This window comes from Seriola lalandi, unplaced genomic scaffold (genome assembly GCF_002814215.2).
Source record: "Seriola lalandi dorsalis isolate HSWRI2012SDOR001 ecotype SW California unplaced genomic scaffold, Sedor1 jcf7180002055008, whole genome shotgun sequence".
Lineage (NCBI taxonomy): Eukaryota > Metazoa > Chordata > Actinopteri > Carangiformes > Carangidae > Seriola > Seriola lalandi.
Genome location: NW_019525551.1, coordinates 1160412 through 1169879, shown reverse-complemented (window position 1 = coordinate 1169879; position 9468 = coordinate 1160412). Strand labels below are relative to the sequence as shown.

General features: G+C 39.1%; 1 protein-coding gene across 1 annotated transcript in view; it reads left to right on the top strand.

The window, feature by feature from the left end:
• The window catches only part of smpd3 (sphingomyelin phosphodiesterase 3), an 83226-nt gene that overhangs the window by 497 nt on the left and 73261 nt on the right, over positions 1-9468 (top strand). The gene's annotated exons all lie outside the window — the stretch shown is intronic.

The window sequence follows — 9468 nt, the reverse complement described above, 5'->3', positions numbered from 1 at the left end:
TGTTTTCTTTGCTTGAATGCCTGAGATCAGAAAAGCAAGCTAATGCAACTGAACACTCCACTATATCTCTCTCTCTCTCTGTCTCTCCTCTCTCTCTCTCTCTCTCTCTCTCTCTCTCTCTCTTATATCAATATAGATATTATTGCTTTGCTGTTATTAGTATTATTATCATTAATATTATTATTGTGTGCGTGTGTGTACCTCAGAAACACACTGGTTAAAAGTCAGTAAATACTACTCTTCTAGACTATAACTGTAAACTCAAATAATTTAATTCAGTTGTGTCTCATCATTCAGTTTGCTGACCCACTACCTACACCTAGTAGTTTCACTGGTTTACACAGAGACATACAGTCAGTCAGTTATTGTCCAGGCTGCTACTTTATTGCTGAGATCATCACAGCTTGTGGGAGAAAGTGGAGCTGGTGAAGCTGCTGAGAGATGTTGCTTTTTTGAATCCAGAGTACATTTAGGTGTGGCCTGGCTGGCCTCTCCTCCTCTTGCTCTCCTTCCCTCTCCTCCCCCTATTTTCCCCTTTTTGTTTCCTCCTCTCCTCTTTCCTTCCCTGCTCTCTTATACCCCCACCCCCACTTCTCTCTCTTCATACATTGAGGGGAAAGTAACTGGCAATAAGTTTTATTGTCTCTTTGATTTAGCTCTGGCACTATAACACAGTTATCGTTTTGGCCCCTTTTTTTCTATTAAGTCATTGTCAAAAGATCTTTTTCATCTAGTTGCTATCTTTCATATCACATTATACCATGAAGTGTCAAAAATGTCATTTTCCTGTATTTCAGACATTAAAGGGGTATTTCAGCCAATTACATGCACATTTCCATAAGAGACAGGACAATAAGAAAAAATAATTGAAATTTGAAAAGCAGCAGAGGTCAAGATATCCTGAGTTTTCGACTTGTTGTTCCTAGAATGGGTCAGACTTCAAAAAGGCTGGATCCTATATTTCCCATAATTCAAGTCAGTAGTGCCTTCCAGCGTGTCAACTTCTTCCAAACCACACACCTCCAGTTTGTGATGCAGGCTGAACTGAGACGGAATTGCAACATGATGTGGTGGCAACAACCCTATTTTCTTGTTCCTACGACATGGTTGTTTTACTAAAGCTGGAAGATTTCAATATTTGTGAAGCTCAGCATTATGGACAAAGTTTTTTTGAGCTTTCCACTTAGCTTCCACATGGTACGCACAGGCCATCTGGGTCACTCAGAGGGTGCAAGCTTGAGCTTTCAGCACTTCCTGAAATGAACACTTCTTGACATTTTAAAACACAGGCAGATAGGCAAAAGGATACATTACTGACATCATGACAGAATTGCAAAAATACACAATATACATTTAGAGTGTCAAAGAAAGATCTACATATAAGTAGATGGAGTTTAGATCTGGGCCTTTCACCCAACTCTGCTACAATTTACCCAATTATCTGTGTGTTAGAATAATCCTGTGCCTTTAGTTAATACACCATATTTACTTGTGATTTTGTGAATTGCTTAATACAGTTCTTGGCTTTAATCCAGCCTGCAAGAGGAGCAGAAGGCGTCACAATATGTCCACATATTGAAACATAATCTTGAAACTAATCTTTTCAGTCATGACGTCTCCTTGTTTGCTTAAATCATCACCTTATGTTTGATATTTTTAAATCAAAACTGTGTTAGTCATAAACCTCTGTGTGCCTGTGACGTATTTGTGTGAGTGAGGTTTTTAAGTGTGACTTAATCTGTAATTTGTCAAATAAAAGGCCTGGTGTCTTTATTAAACCCAGTGGATGCTGAGAGCATTGAGGCTCCATATCTCAGAATAAGCCTGAAGGCAGACAAATGTTTTAATTCAGGCTCAGAACTGATCAGTGATATTTTCATTTTTTCCTGCCAACCAATAGCTTTTCCTTGGACCTTCCATGTCCAGTAGCGTCTCTGGTGTTGGAAAAAAGGCAGCAATGGGGCAAGGGTCAACCGCCAATCCCTCTCTCTATCCACATCCACCAAAAAGGCTCCTGGGTGTTCAGCAAACTGGCTTTCTGCTTATGAGAAAGCAGGCAGGTGGTTGAGTGGAGCTGGCAGGTTGATAGGGCAGGCAGGTGGGGGTGTTGGGTGGGGCTCCCAGAGTTCAGTGACACCTGATAGTAGCAGATCTAGTTTCTCTACCTGAGTGCAGGCGGAGAAACATTGAGTAATTGGATAAGATGGTTAATACCAGCATCAGATATTTATGCAACGTTTGTGGTGCTAAATGGTGCTGACATGGTGGGGTTTTTTTAGTTTTCTTTTTGTATCTTTTTCCAAAAAAGACATTCTTTGTCCCTGTCCCTCTTCACAGAAAAGTCAGAGGTCAGAGACTGCCACAGAAAAGCTCCTGCATTGGACACTTCAGTATGTTCATTATTTTGTAGATGATTTACTGCTACTGTCAACACCCCTACTGCCTATCAGGTGATAACATGCTCTTTCAGGCCATTGAAATCATTGTTATAAGCTGAGGACTTTTATACATCACTAGGGGAATGCCAGAGGCATCATACAGAGGTGAGGTTGTGAGTTTGTTTTCATGCTGCATGGTCAAGGGTTGATTTTACAGTTGAAAAAAAAAAAACTTATAAAAATTATCCTGGCCAAAAATCTCTGAAATAATAATAATAATAATAATAATAATAATAATAATAATAATAATAATAATAATAATAATAATAACAATAATTTGCCTTTCAGGGCTTCCATAGTGAGATTATAGCTAGGCACAGCATTGTTTTGATACTAACATCAGAATGTTAACATGCTCACAATAGAAAAGCAGTAGAAAAATGCTACCATGCTGATGTTTAGCAGGTATAATAGTTACCAGGTTCAGGGAAAGAAATCGAATGTGTTGCAGGTCATAAACCAAACTTAAGCCAAATTAAAATTTTGGTTACATGATCACCAAAGTTGTTACAAATTTCCCCTAGTGGATAAATAAAGTATCTATCCATCTATCTATCTATCTATCTATCTATCTATCTATCTATCTATCTATCTATCTATCTATCTATCTATCTATCTATCTATCTATCTATCTATCTATCTATCTAAATTATCCTTAAGGGAACATGATATTTAATGGCTGTCAATCCATTAGTAGGCTAGAAATGTCACTCAAAATCACAAATGTCAACGTCATAGTGGCACAAGAGGGAAAGTTAGCGGGATTCATCCCCTGTGTAGTGTCTGTACAAGATTTAATGACAGTAAGTTCACTAGTAGAGTAGATATTTCAGTCTGGACCAAAGGGGTGGACAGACTTATCAAACAACAGAGCCATGCTTACAATCACACTGCTAGTGTGGCTTTAATATACCACTAATTTAAAAGCAAGGTGCTTTTCTTACTGGTGGAGTCTTTGTCCCCTGTGGCCTCCAGTCAAAGCCAAACAGCTCTTCCTTTTTCAGGGATGATGTAATTGCTTTTGGTTCTTCTGTGTTAGTCCAAGGTTGTGATTTTGATAGGCTAGAAGATACCACATACTTTTTTACTCTTTATGTATTGGGTTTGTATGTACTATATTACATTTCAATAAAATAAAAATATGCATTAATTCACCATTGGCTGAGAACTCCTGGAAACCCCCTCAAGGACTCCTGTAGCTTTTTTTTGATATTCGGACCGGCCGGGACTTCGTGCTCTATTGCATCTTATTTCCTCTAACCTCCTCCATTAGGTATTCTCATATGAGTCTGAATAGAGTTTATTGTCACAACCACTGGGAGCATGGGAGGGCTGGGTTTCTTGCTGAGATCCATGGTCAAGCAGCGTGATCCACAGAGGTAGTTCAGACTGCAGCAAATCCACAATCTTTTTCATATTTGATTTTCCATCTGTCCTAATGTTGTCGTGTGCAGCAGTTGTTGTGAACAACTGAGTGGAGGCTTACTGTCTTTCAAATCAGCAACTGCAAACCTTGAAGGATGTGTGATACCTGTGGGTTTATGCTGGAAATTTCAACTCATGAAGTTACAAACATGGTGTGAAATGTGGCTGACTCTATTAGAACAGACTTTCTCAATAAAAATGTATTGTAGTGTATAACAACACTGTGTCAATGATAATTTGAGAAAACAAGGTCAGAAGCTGAACTTCTATACACTGGCAGCTTCATGTTAGTCTGCTAAAAAAGAATGACTTTGTTTCACTTCACTTCACTCCACCTGACATCCATAACATCACCAGACATCCGTAACATTGTTTCTTTACCCGCGGTTTACCGATCAAGACTCAAAACTCATCTGTTTCAATCTGCATATTCACCGTAATTTCATTGTTTTCTTTCTAACTGTCTGTTGTTTTTATTATTTTTATTGTGTTTTTAATCTTCTGTAAAGTGTCATTGAGTGCTGTGAAAGGCGCTGCCAAATGAAATGTATTATTATTATTATTATTATTATTCATTCATAATGTGTGTAGGAACCACTGTAGTTGACTCAGTGTCCATTACTGACAGACTGCATGAACTGATCTGTTATATCAAACCAAACAGAAAAGAATAGAGTGGTATTTTCTTGTCCAGTCAGCCTCAGACCTAAACACCACTTCTCTCTCTTTATTCACACATCATGACAGAAGTTAGGAACTGCTAGGAGCCTCAGAGGTCGGGTGTAACTGTTCATAAATCCCACAAGACACCATATGGTGAGCAAAAACAAATCTGCCTAATTAGCAAGTCACAGTCAAGTCAAGTCAATTTTTATTTGTATAGCGCCAATTCACAATATACTTTATCTCAAGGCACCTTTCAAATAGAGCAGGTCTAGACCTTCTCTTTATAAAATCATTTACAGAAACCCAACAATTCCCACTAAGAGCAAACGCAAGGCGACTTCCTTTTAAGAGGCCGAAACCTCAAGCAGAACCGACCTCAGGGTGGGCGACCATCTGCCTCGACAGGTTGGGTTGGGAGAGAGAGAGAGAGAAAGAGAGCGCAGAGGAAAAGAACAACAACATGCAGTGATAGCAATATTAATAATAGTGATAGCAGCGGCAGTAACAGTAATTGTAATGTAATGGCAAATGTAATGCTCCTACTGATAAAAGTAATAATGGACACTAATAATAGAATAATTATTGTTATTAATTATAGGCTTTCAGAAGACAATTTCTCAACAGCTGCCATACATGGACTGGTGATATGACATTGGTCAGCTCCAGCGCGGAGCGGATCGTACTGGCAGCCACTCACTGAAAGCCCATAGGACTGTCACACAGATCCTATGGCTGTGTACCCACTGTCAAAGAAGTCAATCAGTCTGTATAAAATGAAAGGTTCTTAAGGTCTGTTTGGTTTGGACAGAATACCTAAGTAAAGGTGCATTAAATGAGCATTTGTGTAGAACTGTGAAACATAGTGCATAAAGAATCACCGCAACAACTTATTTTTATGTTGAACCCTTTTGTTGAGTCTCCGTGTGACAGATGTTTCTTGACCTATTGAATCTCTCCTCCACCAATAAGATTGTTCCTAATCAGCAACTCTTTATGACATGAAATGTTCAGTTACATTATAAGGTTGAGTGTTGTGATGGGGATGTGGCCTACTTTTATAGTAACATCATCTTATCCCAGAAAAGGAGACCAGAGCTGAATAAAAACCACAATATTAAACACTTCTACTGATAGTGTCTTGGTAGGACTTTAAGGTTACCGCTTTCAGATTGGTGGATCAGGACATCATCCCAAGATCCTCTAGCTAAAATGAGCTGAGTTTTGATTGTTCCTCTCAGTTGGAGAAAGGCTAGAGCTGGTATAAGCAATGACATGTTCTTTGTCACCTTGTTCCTCAGAACTGCATCAAGCCTCTCTAGGCTTGTCTCTACATAGATAGGAAGGCAGCAGGGATGGCCTAGTGAAGTTTTTCACTTTTTTAGTTTGAAACCGAATCAAATGTCATTGTCCTTAAAACTTAACGTCTAACTAACATATACAAATACACAGCACCGTTGCAGAGCAAAGTGTAGTCCCCTTGACATATTTTGCAAAGTACTGGGTGCGCCCATTAAAGCAAAAGCTATTTCACACTTTGTTCATGTCCAGTTCATCAGTCAGGTCTTGGTCTTTGTAGATGAGCAGGAAAAGTAGGTTGTGTTTTCTCTGTCATTGTGGATCTAATACAGGTCTTCAAACAGCAGATACTTGAGAAACTCTGCTCAGCTGTGGCGCACTGAAAATCGGCACAGTGAGGTAGAGATGCAGTAGCTTGTCCACCCCACTAAAAATACCTACTGCCAGTGAGGTCAGGTTTTTTTAATACCTCCAGAACTGTTATGACAGCAAATCCGCACTACCCGCTTGTGCAGAGAAAGAAATGTAAAAACAGTTTTTGTGGTTGAAAGGAAAGTTACATATGGTTTTTCTTGGTGGACACAGCTAGGCACAGTAACTGTGTGCTCACTGACTATAACCTGTGCTCACTGACTGTAAGTCAGTGTAAGCAACTCACACTTGAACCAGAAATACTGCACAGACAGATAAACTGTTGTTCATCAAAAATGGCTCCACACATACCTCAACCTAAAATCAAATGGGGCCAGTCTTTATGCTAAGCTAGGCTGAACATGTCCAGTGCAATTCTTAACTCACAAACATGGGACTGATATTTACAGTGGCAAGAAAAAGTAAGTGAACATTTTTTTTTCTTCTTTTATTTTTATAATTTTGTCCTAAAATATGATCAGATCTTCATCCAAGTTAGAATAATGAACAAACACAATAACTAATACTTATCATGTCAGCTAATGGCAGCGACAAAAGCTAAACCTTGAGTCCAGTCAATGAAACAAGATAGTAGCTCTGGGTTGGAGCTAGTTTGACTCACAAACCAGGCCTGTGTGTTAACTGTTGATCTGCATGACACTGAAAGGGTCACACAGAGTCATCTCAGAGAGTTGAGATCTTCCTCAGTCCACAGTTAGACCAACTGTCCGTAAATGGAGATGATTCAGTTCTGTGATTATTCTACTTAGAAGTGGACATCCAGCTGAGATGACTCTAACAGTTCAACACAGATGATCAGTAACAAAAAAGCTGAGAGTAACACCTGAAGGCTTTAACCCAGCACATCACCTAAATCTTTCACATGTCTCAATAGGAATATAATTCTGGGAGAAAGTACGAGGTTAAATGACTAAATAAGATACAGCTCAGGGTCAGGGAGTACACCCACCCTAAGCCAACATATATAGGCTGTGTTTAACAGGCAGCATACTGTGTGTATACTTATACACACACACACATATATATATATATATATATATAGGTATGTATATATGTACATGTATGATTACAGAATGTGACTAACTTAGCTCTAATTAGACCCTGTAGAGCTGATTAGAGACCAGCCCATGTATCAACATTCACTTACCAATCTCTTCTCCACCCTCTTTCTTTTCTACTCAGACTGTATGGCTGCGTCTTTTCATCTTTTCATCCTGCCTTCATGTGGGCGCGTATCCTTGACATCTCTCATCTCTCTCTCTCTCTCATCACCCATTACTCTTGTATATCTGCCATCCTCACATCTTTTCTGTATCCTCCATCTGTCTATCTGGTTCCCTACATCCATGCTGGCAGCATGGCAGCATGGATGTCTGCTGACCTGTATTGCTTTTTGTTGCACATTGTCTAAAGAATAGTAGTCTAATGCTGAGAGATGGATGCAGCCTGACACCCTGTTCTCATGAGATATTTAAATATGTCATCATCAAAATGTTGTGCTTAGTTTTAGTGTTAAACTAAAGTTCCTACAAAAAATACCAGTTTGTATCATTGAACTAGAAGAACTCCACTCAGCAGATTATTCTACATACATGGACATCCTGAATGTTTCTCTTGATTTATCAAGGATTAGGGCCAGGAACACACTGGATGTGTTGCGTGTGTGTGGCAGCTGCTGAACGTCTTGGTTTTCATTCGCTGCACATGTTAATGGGTTAGAGCGACACACTGCCTGTGTGACACACGTGTGAGATGTCTCGTGGCTGTTTTGCTTGATCTAGGGATTCAGTGTTTCACCTATTTTTCACATGTGGCGCATGGCACACTTACCATGTTTTTTGGAGACAGGCTGCTGTTGAGAGAAAGTAACTGTGTTTGTTGTTTGACACCTGTTCAGGTGACAATGACTTTGATATCTCATTTCATCACCCCAGTGAACAACATTTTCACGTTCATGACATTTTCACGTCAGAGCAACAATAAGTAATAAGCACACAGGCCACATGTCATGTTTGCTGACATCATTGAACATATGGAAGCTACAGATTTCAGAATAGTTATATGTAACTTTCCCACATTAAAATGTCTACAAAGGAACAGATTCATTCTATTCATGTTGTTCCAGAATTCAGTTCCAGCTTTTTAATACATGTCAATTTCTTATGCTATTCAGATCTTCTAGTTACTTTAGCTTAGCAGCTAGTGATGGCTTCTCTGTCTCCCTCTGTCAATTATCACTGTTGTGATAATGTGGAATAAATGTAGTGTATTTGTCAACATCAAGGCGAGGCTCAAATCTGTGGCTGCACCTAAAAAGAGATTGTCTTTCAATGAATTTTACAATTTTGGATTGTTGAACATTCATTTAAAGTCTGTGCATAATATGAAAATTTACAGAACAGTACAGAACAATAATATTACTCCTACTCCTGAATAATACACGATGACACATCAAGGTAGTCAAGTCAAATCAGTTTTATTTGTATAGTCCAAAATCCCATATTTGTCCCAGAAGGCTGAATAACACACAACAACCAGTAGTCCTAGACTCCACGGGTCACTGTGAGGGGCTTTTGCCATCAAAATCAACTTAAATACATGTTTCTCAAAAACATGTGTCAGGTGTTACATAAATACAGATAACTACTGCATGTTGCTATCACATTCAGTTGTATAAAAATCATACCCCACCTGAACCCTCCTGGGTTTTCACTGATTTGTAACTCTCTAACCTTTTGCTCTGGTATCCCAAAATAAAGATGACAGGGTCAGCAGATCCAGGATTACAGTGCAACACAACTCTCAAAATGTAATGATGTGGAAATCACACTGAGCAGGATGTGTGAAAACTCAAAACAGTCTGGACAGGGGCACTCCCAGTCTGCAAAGCACGTACATTTTCTCTTGACTCCTGATATAAGTTGATTCTTCCCCCATATACTCCCATTTCTTTTAATAGAGAAATTCATCATTACAACAATTTTGGGGTCAAAATGTGAACTGCGTTATTGGAATTTTGAAGTCACAGTATATAGCTATAAAGAATAGAAAGCAGACAACCTAATGAAGGTCAACTGTCCACTGCAAGGACTGCACACACACAGACACATACACTAATGTAGTGGATACACATTAACCTCGCTTGTGCTCGGTAACAGAGGAGATTATATAAATCATCTCGTGCGTCAGACACACACACACACGCACACAC